The sequence below is a fragment of the Aptenodytes forsteri genome, unplaced genomic scaffold, assembly GCF_000699145.1.
Source record: "Aptenodytes forsteri isolate BGI_AS27 unplaced genomic scaffold, ASM69914v1 Scaffold151, whole genome shotgun sequence".
In the NCBI taxonomy this organism is placed as follows: Eukaryota; Metazoa; Chordata; class Aves; order Sphenisciformes; family Spheniscidae; genus Aptenodytes; species Aptenodytes forsteri.
In genome coordinates, this window is record NW_008795939.1 from 1,403,729 (window position 1) to 1,413,681 (window position 9,953).

The following is a 9,953-nucleotide window of genomic DNA, read 5'->3' on the forward strand; positions in this document are numbered from 1 at the left end:
GTTTTGGAGACTGTTAGCCATGACTAACAACTGTGGTTCAGCAAAATGACTGAACACTTAGACTTCTATTAAAGAGCCCCTATATATTAGTGGATTTAATATTAGGGAGTTAGCTCTCTCAAGTTCATCCAATTTGACAGAGACTAAAACCAAAAATATACACTCATGTTTGACCACGTGTCACACTGAAATTTCCAGGAAGAATGTAAGCATCTCTGTGATTCACTTCACAGAATGAATTGTAGGGAAACTTTATTACAAGGCCAAATACAAATTACTTCTGGGTACAAGGCAAAGTTGAGGTGATCATAACTGGAGGCAAAATGATGATATCATGCACATTAAGCTTTTCTGTGTAGGTACAGGGGTGAATTTACTAGAAGAGCATCAACTCCAGATATTGACACATATGACATGGTGTAGTCACTTGGCCTCAGATTGGCACTGTATGTCTGCATGACATAGGAGTAAAGTACTATACACTACTTACACTGTAGAGGTATCTCCAGTTAAGCCTTACAGTAAAGTCAAATGCTTAGAGGTTAAAAAAAAGGACATATATATTTGTAAACAATCATGTTACGTAAATTTGTGAGCAAAATAAGCAACATGTGGTTTTTTAAATAAGTTATTCTGCTTATTTGTCCTTGTAACTTACATACTTAAATTATTAAAGGTTGTATGTCAAGAGCTTCAGAAAGATAATGCAAAATTCAAATTTTCAAGATAACTGGAAAATAAACAAAACTATAAATCAGTGTATAAAGGTAATTACATCCCAAATCTGAGCCACATGATTGTAAAGTAGTATGTCAAAAGGCAAAATTTTATGAGAAGCAAAAAATCTTCAGTCAAGATGTAAGGCTTTAACTTTCATTTTTCTTCTTGTTTTGAAAAAATAACTATTCAAAACATTGTCAATCAGAATTTTAAAATGAAGTCAGAAAAGAATTGTGACTTACAATAAGGCTCAAAATGCTGGTGCATTTTGGGAAGGTATTCGGAAATATTTCCTCCACTACAGCAGGCTTGTGATGTGATACGAACTTACAAACAAAGGATTTTTCAGTAACTTCAAGGACCAATGTATGGAATTTCATAAGCAAAAAATTTGTTAGGGAAATCCATAGTACACTACATCTTTTCCTTCATTTATTAGGATGCTTTAGCTTAATTCAAATAAAAATTATGTGTGTGTGTCACAGTTAAAATTACAACTGATCCTCATGATAATGAGTAAAAACTGTACTATACAAGTGTGCTTTTATATGGTATCTGTTCCTCCTCCTTTGCTCTGAAGTTGAGAACCATGCCAAAACCTAGTAAAGGTCCCAATTCAAACTGTTTTCCATTCACATCTTAAGAGGAAAGTTGTCAGTAATATTGCCATCAACTCTTTAGTTTACATTGAAGTGAAAACAAGCCCCAGGAGACATAACAGTTAGATTGTAAACAGTTCTACCTTGCGGTAATTCCTACTGGAATCTATTTTTCCCGGTAGGAACTGGGTCCTAAAAATATGGTGATATTCTCAGTGAAGTCAGTGGAATGATTCAGCTTCAGTCTCTTATGGAAAACTGCTCTTAACAGATAATTCATTTCATTACATTGCATAGCAGTAGCCAAGTTTGCATCAACAAAAACATTCTAGTGTTGTTGTTGGCAGAGAATTACTGTGTCTGCCCATGAAAACATAAAGGCCTCATGATATTTTAAAAATTAAATCACTATTCTGATAAAAGTTGATACATTTTATAGTAGAGTTCATATCTTTCATTATTTACCAAAATCTCAGTCTTCAGTGCAAAAGGGACCTCTTTCTTTTCAAACACCTGCAGTACATGCAGACTAAATAGGAACATGACATGCTCCAAAGCACAAAATAAATACTCACTTTAGCAGAATATAGTAATTTTGAGGAAGTGGTAGTTCAAGCTGCCAGAAGTCAGCTCACTCATGTACTGGGGTAGCTCATCTTGATTTTGGATGACCTTTTAGATGAGTGATCCTAATTTTCAGTTCATTGAAAAATGAGTATTTGACATTAACATTTTTATCTCACAGCTGACTTCTTCATACTCCAAAGCTAATCCTAAAATGGTCATGGCAACAAGTCTTCGTGAAACAGGATGATAAAGGCAATCTGCACAATATACAATTCCAGTTGGAGATTATGAACATTTAGTTCAACAATCTGTGAATTTAGCTTTACTAATGAGGATGGTCTGCATCCTCTGTTATCTTTTTTCTGGAAGCATAAGTCTCATAATTGTGAACTCCAAGACTGATGGATAATTCATTGTTCTTTGATGATCTTTCTTTCTACTGGAAGCTGTCCTTAACAAAGTAGATTGTAGACCAGCAAAATTGGTCTACCGATTAGATAAATAAATAGGTAATAGAGTCAGATAATGCCACAGATAAATGCCAGATCAAGGAGCATTTTGATAATTTCATTTGAAGGGATACTCCAGGTGGAGGGGAATCATCAGGAATTACTTCCATCAGTCGTTTCAGAGAGGAAGATGGGAAACCTGTAAAAACCAGACCACAAGTCTGAGAAGTTATTCTGTATTTGAGGAGTCATGTGGTTAAGGAAGGGAAGAAGAAGATGATCAGAAAGGATCAAGGAGCTCCAGAAAGCTCTTATATAAGACTGAAGGAAGCACAAACCCTGTGAGGAAACTGAGACAAAGAAGTGTATTCAATTGTTTTTTTGCTTTGCTAAGATCTACTTATCCTTTGTACTTTCCAAAGTAAAGAACATGGCCTAGATTCATTCTGCTTAATTAACACGCCTGAAATGGGAGTCCAATCTCCCAATAGTCAGCAGAGCACTGTGAAAAAAATGCTAATGCTACAATCAGTCTGGTCTTTGATAAACCGAAGTGTCCACTCATAATCCTCATCTTGGTAGAGAAATTGTCTAGGGACAGTACTCTTAGAACTTAGTCACCTCAGATACACACTTGTGTGTATGTGACGAAAATCCAGTCCTCACTGTTTCAGAATTCCTGTTTACAAAACCTGTGTGCTACATATTTATTTCAGTTGCCACATGTCTCTAGAGCAGCAAATGGTAAGCTACTGTCTCTTTGGATAATACTTTTTGGAAAGGGTGTAAAGAAATATGACTCTGTGTTGAGATCTTCAACTCTACAGCTTGTTTTTTGGTAGTATAGCACTTGTTGCCAAGAGTGAGATCTTCCTTTGTCCTGGCGCATACACTCCTATGACTCAAATTTACTTTTACAGGTTGGTGGGAAACATACTGCAATTTCTAAAAATCCCCAAATTCTATCGGATTGCAGACATCCTAAGAGCTATTTTTGTTAGTGTTCCTCAGTATGAATTCACTCAGAAGTGAATGCAGTATTTGATCTCATTACTTTGGGAGTCACCTTTGTGACTATAGTCCATTAAGTGAAAGCAAGTTTTATTCTAATGAAGGTAAGTGTTGAAAAGTTGATTACAAACTTGGAAAGGAAATTACAGAAGGAAATACAAAACAATGGCAAACAAATCTCCGACATTCTTAACACTGAAGAATTTTCTTAGATATTCCAAGGTAGGAGCCTAAGTTTTATTAATGAAGGTAAGTGTTGAAAAGTTGATTACAAACTTGGAAAGGAAATTACAGAAGGAAATACAAAACAATGGCAAACAAATCTCCGACATTCTTAACACTGAAGAATTTTCTTAGATATTCCAAGGTAGGAGCCTCACTGGCCTGCCAAATTGTTCCTTCCCTCCTTTTAAACTCTTTCAGACTTGCATAGCTGTTTTTCTGAGTTCCTTTTTCTTTTTTTTCTTTTTTCCTTCACATTGGGATCTATTTTCCTCTCACTCCTCTCACTGCTCTCAGAACAGCCCTGATTCTTTTCTGTAGGAAGGATTCAGCTTTTGTAACACAGAGATTTTTACCAAGTCAGGCCCTTGATTTTTGGACTGCAGTTTCTCTTTTTTACTATCACCTTTTAACGTAAAAGCAGACTTCAATTCCTGGCCACTGGACCAAGGTGGAATGCAGATCTGAGGTTCATTTCAGTGTTGTAGAAATACCATCTTATTCACATAAAAAATCTCCAGTGCAAATGTGATGTATATTCATCATCATGTTTTAAAACAAGACAAATTAAGTGCCTTGGATTTTCTTTTGATTGTTTTCTTCTGCTATTTATACACTGTTTTTCTGAGCATCTTAATGAATAAACAAATGAAAAATATTCATTTAGGAATCAACTTAAATATTGATATCTTCTCTGGTTATCATAAGCAGATAGAGACACGATAGAATTATACCTATTATATAGTAGAGAAAACAATCTATCTGCCGTTTTACAGAATGTATTCAGTGTTTACAGTAATTGAGAAACTTGATCAGGAATTTACCATTGAAGGAAAATCTAAATTAGATAAAGGTAAATTTCTTAATCTAAGCTGAGAGCCAGTAAAACTTGTAAGATATTATCAAGTGACTTAAAAATGCGCTTATAACCTACATTTTATCTAGGTAGGGATTTGTTTGATTGAAAAGAAGCATTCTACTGAAACTGCAATTACACTTTGATATTGAAGATATTGCTATTTGCATTTTTTATGAATAGAGAATGTTATGAGCAGAAAAAACTGATTCACAATATGCAAAAATTATATGTAAGAAGAATATCATATACAATTTAATTCTAAAATTTTAATAAATACTTAAAGAAAATAAAATTCCTTGGAAAGCAATTGTTAGTTTGCGATTATCTATGGAAAACATCTCCAGGAATACAGTGACTGTGATTTTGTTGGAATCAAATAAGATAAAGTTTCAGGATTTCTCTTTCAGGAATTTTTAAGCCCCAAATTTAAAAACCCTGAAATATGAAAATTGGAATCTCTGGCCTTAAAGCAGTCCAGGTAGCAGATTTTCTCCAGAGTGTTTGTTCCCAATTAACTCACAAGACAACTAAGAGATGTGATAGGCTACTCCTGTCATATCCCATGCCTGGAAATGGAAAAAAAAATAAATCAACTTACCTAAACCAGTTGGTTCTAAAACTGGATTATTTTTCCTCATGTTCAAAGAAGAATATTTTATAAAATAGCCAGGAACTCTGCAGAGGTACTTGAAGCATAATTGGTTTTGTTCCCTATTTCTCTATAGAATGTGTTTTTGTCAGGCATAATGACTTCTGACAGCTTTCTGATTTCTAAAAGATGGGTGTCTTCCCCTCAACTCATCACCATGTGGTACCATGACTGCAGCGGCTCTGGCTTACTCACTTCATACTTTTGTGAACCTCTTCAGCTTATTAAACTCACAAAAAAATTAATTCTCTTTCCAAAAAAATTAATTTAAACATTTTCACCTGCTCATAATGTACTATGTAATCACACAACAATAGCTTACTAAAACAGTTGTCAATATGAATGTGGCTCTGTAGAGTTTGGCAAATTTATCCAAGGTGTTGCCCTGTAGGTAAAATGAAGGCTAATTTCAAAGCATTTGTAAAACCCAGACTCTGACCCAAGAAATTTTTGACAGCCAGAAACACACTAAAACTGGACCATCTGTACTACTTGAATCATCTTCCTTTTCCTTCCAGAAATCAAAAGAAACAGTAGCACAAAATGGCAGTCAGTTTCTTAGAAGCACAAGGGTATTTTTAAAAAAAAGATTTCAAGTTTTTTATGGTTTCAGCTTTGTCAGAGTCTCTGAGAAGGGTACCTCATGTTTTATTACAGCACATCCATTGGAAGGGATCAGGTAGAGAGATACATAATAATAGCACAAAAAGCAGATTGTGTAAAAGATATTAACACAAAAAATAATTTGAATTCATCAGAACTATTAAAGGATCTGGATTAAATTTTATTTTGTAACAATTTTGTTATTCCAAACTATACTTTCAGGTTACTTCATAACAGCTGTAGCCAAACTCAAACCTATGTATCTATAATCTCCCTTCTGTTACTGAATTTAAAAAGATGTATTTAAGAAATGACAGAGTAGAAGTTATCCTGATGTTTCTGATGTAGCAGCTATTTTGCTGTATTGTGAGAAATGTGTATGTATTTAAATTTCAGCTATTAACTTTCTTTGCATTGGAAAGAGTATAAAATGGCTTAGAACAATTTTTAATTTTTCTTTTGATAGCCTATATTCCGTTCTTAATCTCAGAATCTCAATGCCATAGTCCTATGCTTTGTTTTCTGACTACATTCTTTCTATGAATATTTTCTAAGCAGAAAATAAACCTTCACCTTCTTGAGATAGGACATCAGTTTGTTAACCTTCAGATATGTATCCCTGTGTTGATGTTTTAACTTCCTAAAACATCTAGATGAGGGCATCAATCAAACTAAGATTTTTATCAGAGTCCTAGATATAGCTTAATGAAAACTTTGAAAAAAAAACCCAGAATGTGTGTAGGTGTGGTGATGTCTTTTGGAAAGAAGCAAGAATGAAAAAGTAAGGAAAAGGAAAAAAAGGTGTTATGACATTTCTCAGCCTCTTGAATTTTCTTTAAAAGATAAAACTGTGGACTGTAGGATTTTATCAGGCCGGATTTCTTGAAGTTTTGAAAGAAATCTAATCTTTCATTATTAGTTAAATTGAACTTGATTTATTTTTTTTTTTTTACATCAGGGAGCTTCCATTCACATTTTTGCTGTTCATATTATGCTGACGCATTAAGTTGTTCAACAAACTGTATGTTTTCATTTGTTTTCAGTTGTTTAGGTACTGGACCATCAAGAGTCCAGTCATTGTCCTTACACTATATGCATATTTTCCTGTTTTCATTTACCAAATAGCAATGTCATTTGAAATTGAACCTTTTCCAGTTTGTAGGAGTAATAAAGTACTTGAGAGGGGTGGATTAATTTCATTAGATCTAATGGCTTATTTTACTTAAGCTGTGACACCATTCTGTATTTTTTGTCTTCTGAACACTTACCAGTCTCAAGCCAACAGAATTCCTACGTCTACTTCCAGATGTGATCAAGCTCACATTACTTTGTTTTGTCAGTTATGGCAGGAGTAACATAGACCAATAAGGCCAAATTCTTTGCTGGCATAAGTCTGCTAGCTCACTGGAGTTATTCCAGCAAATAACTTGTCTCACAGCTATTTAAAGGAAAAATAATGAGGTATCAAATTCTTTAGCCTTGCAGCTATAACTTAAGTTTGTATTATAATCCGGTGGATAATGTGGGATACATTACTAGACAACATCAGACTCCAGAAAAGAAAGCTAGAGCATTATTAACTAACATTATATTCTCTTTGTCTATGCCTTGTCAAGGGTTGATGTGTGATATAAAATCCAAACCCCTCAAGTGTGTTTTTTTAAAGGCCAGGTGATTTTTTTTAAGAACCTACATAATTTCTCTTGTATATATTAAATGATTGTTGCTTTAAAGCCATCACGACCTATCACTGATTACAGCCTACAACTGTAATCCTCACTTTGCAAGATTGGAGATGACCTTCAATCTCTGCAGTCGCAGCCACATCTTGGCAGGTGTGCAATATTTATCTTCTTCCTGGAGATGACGAATACAAAAGTTAACAATGGAAAGCACTATACAGCAATGTGCCCAATATCTTACTTTTCAAGAAACCATGGAAAACAGTCAGATTTGTAATTTGATTCTGTTCACCAAACTCTTGCTGTGATGGTTACTTTCATGTGGAATACCTCTCAGTGCATAGTGCAGGATATCAGCTCTTCTGACCTGGAGGCATAAAAGTAACAGGAGTAAAACACCTTTAATGAATGGACTCCTGCAGCAATAGGTCTGCTATCTAAGAAGAGTGAAAAAACTTGTTAGTGTTTAACGAGCTCTGAAAACATTTTGGGTTTTTTGCTTCAGTGTTTTCTTTTTCTTTTGATTTTTTTATAAGTAGAAACGTCTTGTAGTGGCTGGGGGGGGGATGTCCCTCTATTTCTACGAAAAATCGTATTTTTTCTTCTTTGAGAAAGGTGAGGCAGGGGGAAGCAGGGTAGAAAGGAAACTGACTTTTCACAGGGAAACATGTTTCTTTCAAAAAAGAGTGTTTTAATTCTATTTTGAAAATGGTTAACTGAAGTGGTGAATTAGCTACACAGTTTGTCCATCAAGATATACTGGTAGGAACACTAAAGGTTTGGAAGATCCGGTGATGGTTGAGGGAGTATATATTGTGGCCAAAAGCAATGGATGTTGCACATCTAGGCAAAGGGTGCTTACTTTCATCTGGAAAACAGAAAGTTCCATCCAGTACTTAGTGAGGTCAGTGGAAATCTTCCAGCTGGCTCTAATGAGAATTGCACTGGGTCCCTAGGCTTCCGTAAAATGACTGTAGGAGTGAAGAGAAACTATAATCGAGACAATCTTTCCAAAAGCAATTTTGAGCACTTTCCCTGCTAAAAGCGTAAAGAAACTGAGAAAGAAGAATAAAGGAGAGCATAGCTCAAACTCTAAAGTAGCTCCTAGATTTTTCTTTTTTTTTTTTCCCCCGTAGAAAATAGTACAAGAAAACATGCTTAATGCACGTATATTTTGAAATGAAGAGCTATATACATATTTTCCTGTTTTCCCTTCAAGTTGACACAAGATATGAAGACTTAGGACATGTGTTATGCTCTTGTCATGGAAAAAATTCATTCATAAAATATGGAAGTCAAATTACTGTTTGAGATATTCTTTCTGAAAATAAGTACAGCAATAATTCAGAAATTTCCTTTTATCCTTTTAAACTGTCCTTACATTTCAGTTTATAAGAAAAGGTGATCTCAGATTCCATTCCTCTTTTGGTTCAGTACAAAATTGTGTTTAAAGTTTCTATCTGAAAAGAAAAAAAAAGTTTAAATAAATAAAAAAATCAAAACAATATGAGGGTTTGAAAATTGAAAGTGCTCTCATGTCAAACAAGGTATAAAATATGAAAGTGTCCAATCTCACTTTCAATCGGTAAGGAACTGCTGCTGCATGATGTGTAAGAAAAAAATCAGAACCACAAATCACAATCTCCTGATAATTATTTTTAAGATACATTAGAGAGACTTATTTACAGATTTTTAAAATTTTTGCTGTTTTCAGCAGAGGACCTAAGGGACTATGATGGTTGTCTGTCTTGTGTCTAGCTAGGTAAGTCTTGTGACACAATTACTCCATGTGAACATAACTTTACTCCATAAACACAAATAACTTTTTAATTAATTTTTGGCAGGATGTAAGCATCTTTGTAACCTCAGTATTCACAGCAACTGTGCTCTGAGAGAGTAAAGAAAATTCGTTAAGGGACATTGCAAGATTAGCTCTTTTATCTCCCTTTTTGGAATACTTTTTTCTTAATCCTTCTGCAGTCACACAGAATTTGGATATTATGTCCATCCATGCCAACCTACTGCTCAGCACTATCTTCTGAGATGATAAGAGTAGTGCAGGTAGCTAACTCCCTGTGCATACTGTCTTCTGCAACATTTTTGCTAATCCATGTCTACAATCTGATTTTGAAAGCCACGCCTTGCAAGTCACCTGTTCACATATAGTAAAAGCAGAGATACATACCTTACAGTTTTGCAAAAGTAATGACTTTCAATTTAGATAATAAAAAGTGTATGTTCCAGACAAAGTAGAAAAACACCATTCCCTGACACACTTTCCTGTTCTTTAGGAGTTATGGCTGCCTACGCTTCTAAATCAGGCCCCCTTTTTTAAAAAAAAAATCATGTAAAATTCTCTCTCTTTCTCCCTCTTGCTGGCAACCTGTGTCCTTGACTGCTGACACAAGTAAAAACACTCTTCTTCTTATATCTGGTTCTTCATATCGTCTCTTGTGAGTTCCTCCTGAGTCTTTAGGTTTTATAGAATAATAGAATAGTTTGGGTTGGAAGGGACCTTTAAAGGTCATCTAGTCCAACCCCCCTGCCATGAGCAGGGACATCTTCAGCTAGATCAGGTTGCTCAGAGCCCCG